General features: G+C 42.7%; 1 long non-coding RNA gene across 1 annotated transcript; it reads left to right on the forward strand.

Annotated features, from left to right (window-relative positions):
- The first annotated feature begins 3,800 nt into the window (after positions 1-3,800).
- On the forward strand, positions 3,801-6,120 carry LOC144296202 (uncharacterized). Its single transcript, XR_013363360.1, has 2 exons — positions 3,801-4,361; positions 5,921-6,120. It is a non-coding gene; the product is annotated as an uncharacterized LOC144296202 (long non-coding RNA).
- The last annotated feature ends 5,084 nt before the right edge of the window (positions 6,121-11,204 follow it).

Here is an 11,204-nt window from a genome sequence, read left to right on the forward strand (position 1 = left end):
GCTGAGAATTCTGAAGACATGTCTATTTCTTTTTAAGTGTATTTATTTATTTGAGAGAGAGAGAGCATGATTGAGAGGAGAGGGCAGAAGGAGAGGAAGAGAGAGGATCTCAAGCAGACTCCCTGGTGAGTGCAGAGTCTGATCCCAGGACCCTGAGATCATGACCTAAGCTGCAATCAAGTCAGATGCTCAAACCAACTGAGTCACCCAGGTGCCCCTGAAGACACACCTAGTTTAATTAAACCAGTACACTTGAGTGTGGAGGTGACTGGGTGATGGACACTGAGGGGGGTACTTGATGGGATGAGCACTGGGTGATATGCTATATGTTGGCAAATTGAACTCCAATTAAAAAAAAAAAAAAACAATAAACTTAAATTAGCTTCAGTTACTGAATATTTTCCCAGATCATGTGAACTTAAAAAGCATTTGAGGGATCCCTGGGTGGCTCAGCGGTTGAGTGCCTGCCTTTGGCCCAGGGCGTGATCCTGGAGTCCTGGGATCAAGTCCCACTTCGGGCTCCCTGCATGCAGCCTGCTTCTCCATCTGCCTGTGTCTCTGCCTCTCTCTCTGTGTCTCTCATGAATAAATAACAAAATCAAATCTTAAAAAAAAAAAAAAAAAGCATTTGAAATTGTTCCTAATATATTTCTGAGGGTTTAGGAATACTTAACTCATATAAGCACTTATTTTAAACCAGTTGAATAGATCTCTTTTGCAAATTAATATTGGCAATACCATCAAGAAATAGAAAAATATCATACATCTGCAACATACAAATATAGACACAATCATACAGGTAAATACAGAGACTGTATAGCTTTCATTCTAAAATTTTAGCCGAGTCAGGTATGATATTTACAAAACTTACTGGTTTATAAAAGAACAATTGGATCCAAATTTTGTTTTGGCAGTTGAAATACGTTCACCTGCTCAGATGGATAAAGCTTTTATTTTTAGGTAATCTATCTCTTCATCTAATGTGGGCCTCAAACTCCTAACCCCAAGGTCAAGAGTCGTAAGCTCCACTGATTGAGCTAGCAAGTGCCACAGTTAAGGTTTTTTACTAATATTTGTGGAGAGGACATTTAAGATATTTAATTAGCCTAACTTACAAATAGTTCCTTTTTTATCTTTTTGATAGAAAATCTCTACCTAGGAGCACCTGGCTGGCTCAGTTGGTAGAGCACGAGACTCTTGATCTTCAGGTCACGAGTTTGAGCCCCACTTTGGGTGTGGAGCTTAAAAAATAAAATGTTCGGGACGCCTGGGTGGCTCAGTGGTTGAGCGTTCTGTCTGCCTTTGGCTCTGGCGTGATCCCGGGGTCCCACGTCGGGCTCCCTGCATGGAGCCTGCTTCTCCCTCTGCCTGTGTCTCTGCCTTTCTCTGTGTGTGTCTGTCATGAATAAATAAATAAAATCTTTTAAAAATAATAATAAAATCTTCTTAGAAAATTCTTGGGATGCCTAGGTGGCTCAGCGGTTGAGCATCTGCCTTCAGCTCAGGGTATGTGTGATTTCAGGATCCGGGATCGAGTCCCTCATCGGGCTCCCTGCATGGAGCCTGCTTCTCCCTCTGCGTGTGTCTCTGCCTCTCTCTCTCTCATGAATAAATAAATAAATCTTTTAAAAAAAGAAAATTCTAAAGCCTGCATTTCAAAAAGCTGGTTATCAGGTCCTACAGAAGGTGGGGTAGAAAATCTATACCACGAAGGAGTAGAGAAAGTATCCAAGTTTTCTCCACGAAGTTTGGAGTATATTTATCTCTTATCAAAGGTCTAGAGAAATTTTTATTTAAATTTTCCTTCTTGGAAACCCTCTTATACTGTTGGTAGGAAGGCAAGCTGATGCAGCCACTCTGGAAAACAGTATGGAGTTTCTTCAAAAAGTTGAAAATAGGGGCGCTGTGTGGCTCAATTGGTTAAAGCCTTTGCCTTCGGCTCAGGTCATGGTTCCAAGGTCCTGGGATTAAGCCCCATGTCAGGCTCCCTGCTCAGCAGAGAGGCTGCTTCTCCCTCTCCCTCTGTTGCTCCCTCTGCTTATGCTCTTTGTCTCAGATAAATTATAACATCTAAAAAAAATAATAAAGTTGAAAATAGAGCTACCCTACAACCCAGGAATTGCACTACTATGTATTTACTACAAAGATACAAATGTAGTGATCTGAAGGGACAGATAGTGCTCCAATGTTTATAGTAGCAATGTCTACAATAGCCAAAGTATGGAAAGAGCTCAGATGTCCACATTCAGATGAATGGTTAAAGAAGATGTGGTACATATATAGAATGGAATACTCAGCTATCAAGAAAGAAAAGAAAGAAAGAAAGAAAGAAAGAAAGAAAGAAAGAAAGAAAGAAAGAAAAGAAGAAAAAGAAAAGAAAGAAAGAAAGAAAGAAAGAAAGAAAGAAAGAAAGAAAGAAAGAAAAAGAAAGAAAGAAAGAAAAAATCTTGCTTTTTGCAATGACATGGATGGAACAACTAGAGGATATTACACTAAGCAAAATGAGTCAATCAGAGAAAGATAATTATCATATGATCTTACTCATTATGTGGAAATTAAGAAACAGAACAGAGAGGGGTGCCTGGGTGGCTAAGCCGGTTGAGTCTATACCTTTGGCTCGGGTCATGATCCCGAAGCCCAGCACTGGGCTCCCTGCTCAGCACTGAGTCTGCTCCTTCCTCTGCCTCTCCTCCCACATGCTTCTCTTTGCCCATCCCCCGCTCTTGCCCACACACACTCGAGCTCTTTCTCATCTCTTCTGAAATAAATAAAAATCTTTAAAAAAAGAAAAAACAAAACAAAACAGAGGATCACAGGGGAAGGGAGAGAAAAATAAAACAAGATAAAGTCAGAGAAGGAGACAAACCATAAGAGACTCTTAATCATAGGAAACAAACTGAGGAGTGCTGGAAGGGAGGGGGTAATTGGGGGATGGGCATTAAGGAGGGCACGTGATGTAATAAGTGTTATATAAGACTGATGAATCACTGATCTCTACCTCTGAAACCAATAATACACTATATGTTAATTAAATTTAAATAAACATAAATAAAATTTCCTTATTTTCTTTTTTTAATATTTTTTTCTTTATTTATTTATGATAGTCACACAGAGAGAGGCAGAGACACAGGCAGAGGGAGAAGCAGGCTCCATGCACCGGGAGCCCGACGTGGGATTCGATCCCGGGTCTCCAGGATCGCGCCCTGGGCCAAAGGCAGGCGCCAAACCGCTGCGCCACCCAGGGATCCCCTTGTGTCCTCTTTTTAATTGTTTTTTTTTCTTTTTCCCACAAAAATGATACCAATAAGACCATTGCTTGAGGAGAGCTCTCTAAAATGTTCTCTTTCAAATACAGCCAATTCAGAGGATCCATTATCTGGCCATTGACAAATAGGATCTTATATTAATCTCAACAGGGACTCAAACCAATTAAATCTTCTTGGGGTTTAACCATGGATAAGAGAAGCATTCCAAAAGAGGGTGCAGAGGATGCAGTCCTCACAAGATCCAGAAAATTCACTCCCATAATTAGGCTAAGAAAGCAAAGACCTGGGAAGCCCGGGTGGCTCAGCAGTTTAGCGCCGCCTTCAGCCCAGGGCCTGATCCTGGAGACCAAGGATCGAGTCCCACGTTAGGCTCCCTGCATGGAGACTGCTTCTCCCTCTGCCTGTGTCTCTGCCTCTCTCTCTCTCTCTCTATCTCATGAATAAATAAAAATCTTCAAAAAAAAAAAAAGAAAGAAAGAAAGAAAGCAAGCAAGCAAGCAAAGACCTTCAGTGTCACAGGCAGTAAGAATGGTGGCTCTGGTCTTCCTCAAGAACATGACCTCCAGTCACAGACCTGCTGGGATACCAGTCTGGCACTACTGGTATGGGACTTTCCCATTAACCTCACCAACAAGGTCCCCTTGTGGACCAAAACCCCTTAAGACAAACTCCCCGGAGAGCTGACTCAGTGGACAAAGACAGTGCTGCTTTTCAGATCTGCAATCTACTCGGCTGTATGCCAACGCGTGCTGGAACACGCATCTTCCAGTGAGAATATTCTCCTTGGTCACAAAGCTAAGCTCTCAAGACATGAAACAGGACGAAAGGAAAAAGCTCATGTGGGCTATGATTCTCTTCCTCATGACCAAGGACACAAGTGACAGAGACCAAAGGAAACAATATCTATCTCCGGGAGAAAAAGGATCAATAGAGGCAAGAGTACTCATAACAAATCTTTACCAGAATCACCATACTCAAGGAATGACTTCACACAAATACCGTCTCCTGCTAATCTGCATTTAGAAAAGGAAGGAGGATTCTCACCACTCTCGCTGCCACTGGATCCAACAGGTGGAGATCCAGGAGATCCATCTGGTAAGAATTCTTACCTTCTGCTGGCTCTTGTCAGAGGCCCAAGGCTCTCTCAGCTGCAGCAGCCCTGGAGCAAGCAGTGTCCAGCCAGAGAAGGTCCCTTTGCAGGTCGCCAAACTGTCTGGGTGGGAAAATTTTCCTTCTTTCTAGGTTCTTTGGCTGCTCTAACACCTAAATTGACATAAGATTGATTAATAGGAGAAAAAGAAATCTTATTTTGTACGTACAGGGGCCCCATAAAAGTATGAGACCCAAAGGCAGTCAGGCAACTGAGGCTCACATGCCATCCTGAACAAGGAAAGAGATGGGCCTGGGGCTTCAAAAAGGAGGAGGGCAATTTGCAGGAAGATGAGATGAACAGATGTTTGCTAAGCAGATGTTGGCCTTGTCATGTGGGGACGTCTTTCAGATTAAAAAAAAAGTTATCTCTGGTAATAGCTCTTTCTGGGCCAGGCTCCCCATCTGAATTCTTTTAGGCAATTAAGGGAGAGATAAAAGTTTTTCTTAAATCTGCTGGGACTTAATTGCCTTCAGGTCAAAATAATCTACATGCCAAAGTGGCACATTTTGGGGTGACATATTCTGTTCCCCTCCACCTAAAAAAGGTGGAGAAACTGCTATCTTCAATTCATTTCCTCTTATAATCAGACCTGGTTATAATTCCAAATTTTATAAAGTAGCCATGGAGCCATTTGGAAGATTCTGGAATAAAGGGCAATATGCTAGTCCGTGGGGATTTCTGTTTCTGCCAGCCTGTTTTTCTTCACGGCAACAACTGGACTTTTACACCGGAAACTTTTCTAAGCCCTTTCAATATATAAACTCATTTAATTCACCAACCCTCTGACAGTTTCTACATTATCCCCATTTAGGAGAGGAAAATGAGGCACAGAGAAAGTGATTTTCCCTGTGAGGGGAGAGCCTAGGCAGTCGAACTGCCGCACAAAACACAACACTTGCATGGAGGCCAGGCCTCCAGGCACCTGCTCCCATGGCAGATATAAATGCCTTCCTCTCAAGACTCTTGTAAAAGTATAGCCACAGAAGGAATATTATTCAGCCATGAAAAGGAGTGGGAGTACAGATACATGCTACAGCCTTAGTGAACTTGAAAATATTATGCTAAATGAAAGAGACCAAATACAATGAGCACACATTTTGAATTGTATTATTATTTTTTTAAGATTTTACTTATTTATTTATGAGAGACACACAGAGAGAGAGGCAGAGACAGGCAGAGGGAGAAGCAGGCTCCCTGCAGGCAGCCCAATGTAGGACTTGATCCCAGGACCCTGGGACCACGACCTGAGCCAAAGGCAGATGCTCAACTGCTGAGCCATCCAGGCAACTTGGGGTCTGTTTGTATAATGTCCAGAATAGGCAAATCCATAGAGCCAGAAAGCAGATTACTGGAGAGGCTGGAGGAAGGGGCAGATGATGACTGCTGATGAGTCTAGGGTTGCTTTTTGAAGTGATGAGGTACTCTGGAATTTGTGTGGATGACTGCTCAATTTTGTGAATATTAAAACTATTGAAATACATACTTTAAAAATATTTTTTAGGGTGGCCCGGTGGTGCAGCAGTTTAGTGCCGCCTGCAGCCCATGGTGTGATCCTGGAGACCCGGGATCGAGTCCCACGTCGGGCTCCCTGAATGGAGCCTGCTTCTCCCTCTGCCTGTGTCTCTGCCTCTCTCTCTGTGTGTGTGTCGCTCATGAATAAATAAATAAAATAAATTAAAATAAATAAAAATATTTTTTAATTTTTATAAAAGATGCTATTTACTTATTTGAGAGAAAGAGAGAGCAGGAAAAAGGGGCAGAGGGAGAGGGAGATTCCCTACTGGCTAGGGAGACCAATGTGGGGCTCAAACCTAGGACCTTGAGATCATGACCTAAGCTGAAGGTAGATGCTTAACTCACTGAGCCACCCAGTGAATAAATGAGCTCAATGAGCCACTCTCATGAATAAATAAATAAAATATTTTGAAAAAAAAGTAAATTTTACACCCAATGTGAAGCTCAAACTCATGACCCCAAGATAAAGAGTTGCATGCTTTACCAACTGAGCCAGCCAGGTGCCCCTGAGTTACACATACTTTTAAAGGATTAAAGTTTATAGTATATGAGTTAAATGTAAAAAAAAAAAAAAAAAGGTCTAATGAGAGGAATTTTTTTTAAAGATTCTATTCATTTATTTAAAAAAAAAAGATTCTATTCATTTATTCATGAGAGACACACACAGAGAGGCAGAGGCACCCACAGAGGGAGAAGCAGGCTCCCCGAGGGGAGCCCAATACAGAACTCGATCCCTGGACCCCAGGATCATGACCTGAGCCAAAGGCAGACATTCAACCACTGAGCCACCCAGGCGTCCCTAATGAGAGGAATATTTAACAATTTAGTACATCAAAACTGGAGAAGAGTTGTAAAATATATCACCCCCAAATATGCCACATCGGCATAAGGATTATTTTGATTGGAAGGCAATTAAGAAGAAACAGATACAAGGGACACCTTGGTGGCTCAGTTGTTGAGTGTCTGCCTTCAGGTCATGATCCTGGGATTGAGTCCTGCATCGGGCTCCCCTGGGGGAGCCTACTTCTCCCTCTGCCTGTGTCTCTGCCTCTCTCTGTCATGAATAAATAAATAAAATATTAAAAAAAAAAAGATACAAGAAAAACTCTCCCCTCCTCCTATTTGCCTAAAAGCAGAACATAACTTGTAGAGGTGTCCCCACTCCCCTCTCTACCAGGAAGGACAGAAGTTAATCATCAGAGAAAACTCCAGACCCTTACCAGCCTGGAGATGGCACCAGAGGAACCTATATAACAAATCTTGCTAAAACTAATCCTTGTCCACATTAGTTCCCCCATATACATACCTTCCCACAATTTGCCACCCTAGAAACTCAAAGTCCTTTTCCTTTGTCTTGTCACTTCTCTAAAAATGTATTGTTCTTTTGTTAATATGCTACGATAAGCCCAAGTTCTAACCACTCCTTTGAGTTACTCATCACTGGGTGCTTTCGTGTACGTATGATATACTTTTTAATAAACTTGTTTATTTTTCTCTTGGTAATCTGTCTTTGGTAGTCTAATTTATTCAGATAATTTAAGGTGGGTAGAGGAAAGACATTGTTTTTCTTCTATATTCCTACAGAAATCTCCATGGTCTGGCTTTTTTTCTGTGTCTCAGCTCCTATCTCTCCTACCCCTTAGCTCCTATGACCAGCCTTTGTGGACTTATTCAGTTGATCAAGTTTAAAGTGTCTCTTCCCTCTTCAGAGTCTAAGACAAGGCTAGGCCCACCTGAGGCATCCCTGCATCCAGGAAGCCTTCCTGGTCTTCTGCCTAAGGCAGGGCCACTGACACCTTATATTGCACCATACCATCCTACACTCCCCACCATGGTCATTTGCTCAGTGTCTGGCCTCCTCAATAAACTCTAGGCTCCATGAAAGCAAGGATGGGTTGTTTTGTTTACTATTCTATCCCCTGCCACCAGTACTGAAACAGAAGCAGCACTTACAAATCCTTTGAGTAGAGGATCCCTGGGTGGCTCAGCGGTTTGGTACCTGCCTTTGGCCCAGGGCGTGATCCTGGAGCCCTGAGATTGAGTCCCGCATCGGGCTCCTGGCATGGAGCCTGCTTCTCCCCCCCAACCTCTATGTCTACCATAAATAAATAAATCTTTAAATTTAAAAAAAAATCCTTTGAGTAGAGAACACAGAGAAGCAGGCTCCATGCAGGGAGCCCGTCATGGGTCTCCATCCTGGGTCTCCAGGATCACACTCCAGGCTGCAGCCGGCGCTAAACCACTGTGCCACCGAGGCTGCCCCTTTTGAGTAGTCTTTTATCATTTTTTTAAAAAAATATTTTATTTATTTATTCATGAGAGACACAGAGAGAGAGGCAGAGGGAGAAGTGGGTTCCTCACAGGGAGCCTGATGCAGGACTCGATCCCCGGACCTGGAATCACGCTCTGAGTCAAAGGCAGATGCTCAACTGCTGAGCCACCCAGGTGTCCCATATTTTAACATTTTATTTTCATGATGATAAATGTACTCTTTAACCTCCGTCCCCTATTACCCCTTCACCTCACCTCACCTTTGATAACCACCAGTTTGTTCTCTATAATCAAGAGTCTGTTTCTTGGTTTTTCTCTTTTTTTTGCTCATTTATTTATTTATTTATTTATTTATTTTGCTCATTTACTTTTGAAATTCCATATGAGTGAAATCATATGGTATTTGTCCTTCTCTAACAGATTTATTTCACTTAGCATTATACTCTCTAGTTCCACCCATGTCATTGCAAATGGTAAGATTTATTCTCTTTTTTTATGGCTGAATAATATTTCATTTTATATATATATAATATATAACATATATATATATATATTCCACTATATATGGATATTATATATCTCGGGTCTCCAGGATCACTCCCTGGGCTGAAGATGGTGCTAAACCACTGAGCCACCCGGGCTGCCATATCCATTCATGTACTGACAGACACTTGGGCTGCTTCCATAATGTGGCTATAAATAATGCCACAATAAATGCAATAAATGCAATAAACATAAGGGTGCATGTATGCCTTTGAATTAGTGTTTTTATATATATATTTTTAAAGATTTTATTTATCCATAGAGAGAGAGAGAGAGAGGCAGAGGCACAGGCAGAGGGAGAAGCAGGCTCCATGCAGGGAGCCCAACATGGGACTTGATCCAGGGTCCCCAGGATCAAACCCCGGGCCACAGGTGGTGCTAAACCGCTGCACCACCGAGGCTGCCCTAGTGTTTTTATATTTGGAGGGTAAATATCCAGTAGTGTGATTACTGGATCATTGGGTAGTTCTATTGTTAATTTTTTGAGGAACCTCCATACTCTTTTCCACAGTGGCTGCGCCAGTGTGCATTCCCACCAATAGCACAAGGGGATTCCTTTTTCTCCACATCCTCACCAGCACCGGATTCTGAGAAGTCTTGGATGTTTAGGGTAGAACTGAGCACAAGTCTAGGATCTGCAGGGAACTAAATTGTTTTCTCAGACAACCAGCTGGTTAATCCTGACACTTCCTTAATACAGAATAGCAACCAGACACAATTGCTGCCACTTACTTGTTGAGCACCTACTACAGTCCAGGCATTTTACAAATATCATCTCCAATCTCCTCCCACAAAACTCTGCTTGGAGTTTCCATATTCTTATCCATGTTGAATATATGAGAACACAGAATCAGGAGATAAGTAACTTGGCAAAGCCACAAGCTAGCATTATTTTCTCTTACACGATGTAAGGAAAGGCAATTATCTAGAAAGCTTTTCTCAGTCGCTGGAAGTTTTTTATTTTCTAGGAACATTTTGAAATGCTTAGCAGGAATTTGTGATTCAATAAAGAGAGGGAATAAAAAGACAGGGTATTTCTGTGTGTTCTGTGTGTATAACCTGAAATCACATTCTGGTTCCATTTCCTACTTTTTCCACTTCTAAAACCAAGAGTATAGGGTTTCCTCATACTAATGAAGTAATACTGAATAAGAGCAGGTGACTTCTACTACACGGTAAAAAAACCCAAATTCATTTTGCAAGAAAAGAAACTAATCAAAAAGATAGTCTGTTTTACGCCAGTAAACTAAAAACGGGGCAAGAAGGATTTTGATAAACAGGTGATCCTTAAAGGATTAGTGGCAACGAGAGATGAGCTGGCTGCATAGCCCTCACCTGTTCAGAATAGACAATCTTTCACCAAGCAAGAGAAGCACCTACCGTTCATCAGCTGGGTGTTGGGATCTCTATATTATTAAAGTTTTTAGACATAAAAAGACAAACAGAGACATAACAAATCCCATGGAAGCTGAGGATTTGGAGACTGAGGTTGTAAGGCTGACGCTTCAACTTGGATGAACCATCGCTGCTTTGCTATTAATTGATAAACTTGGCCCAGACTTCAAGTCCTAAATCGCAGCTGCTTCATCTGTAACTCAAGAGTTATGCTGGCCTGCCCTCTCTTAAACTGAGCCTACTCTCATCAGCAAAAAATCACCTTCCTCATAGGTTTAAATAGGCTTGGGAAATTAAAGTTAAGGCAATTAGGACCGGAGAAATTGCTACAGCAGGAAAAGAGAGAGGAAGAATAAGCAGGCTTTTCCTCCTGACTCTGAGAAAGGATCATGAGTCATGTGAATCCTCCAGGATCCCTAGAGGCCAATATTGTAGAATTGGGGTGCTCCTCAGGCATCACCTAGTAGTCTCGTGGCCCTCGCAGGACCAAGCTGCCCCAAGGACAGACAGGAACTGGCACTTCCGGGCCCCTCTGAGCCTTTTCTGTTTGCCAAACCACAACTAACTCTCGTTAATCAAGATGCCATAGGCTGTGTGTAACTTGAACCAAACTTTAAGATTTTATTAGAGAGGGGGAGAGCACGAGGGGAGGGGAGTCTGTTGGTAGAATGGGGTGGTAAGGGAGAGGGGCAAAGGGAGCAGACTCCCTGCTGAGCAGGGAGCCCCCCTGGGGCTGGATCCCAGGACACCAGGATTATGACCTAAAGGGAATGCAGATGCTTAACCCACGGAGCCACACAGCACCCACCCCTGAGCCAAACTTCTTAACGCATAGAAAAAAGCTGGTGGCGAGGGACGCCCCGGGTGGCTCAGCGCTTGAGCTTCTGCCTTCAGCCCCGGGTGTGATCCTGGAGTCCCGGGATCGAGTCCCATATCAGGCTCCCTGCATGGGGCCTGCTTCTCCCTCCGCCTGTGTCTCTGCCTCTCTCTCTCTCTCTCTCGAATAAAAAAATAAAATCTTAAAAAAGAAAAAAGCTGGCAGCGACCAGGCCAGTTTATTA

This window comes from Canis aureus, chromosome 24 (genome assembly GCF_053574225.1).
Source record: "Canis aureus isolate CA01 chromosome 24, VMU_Caureus_v.1.0, whole genome shotgun sequence".
Classification (NCBI taxonomy): Eukaryota; Metazoa; Chordata; class Mammalia; order Carnivora; family Canidae; genus Canis; species Canis aureus.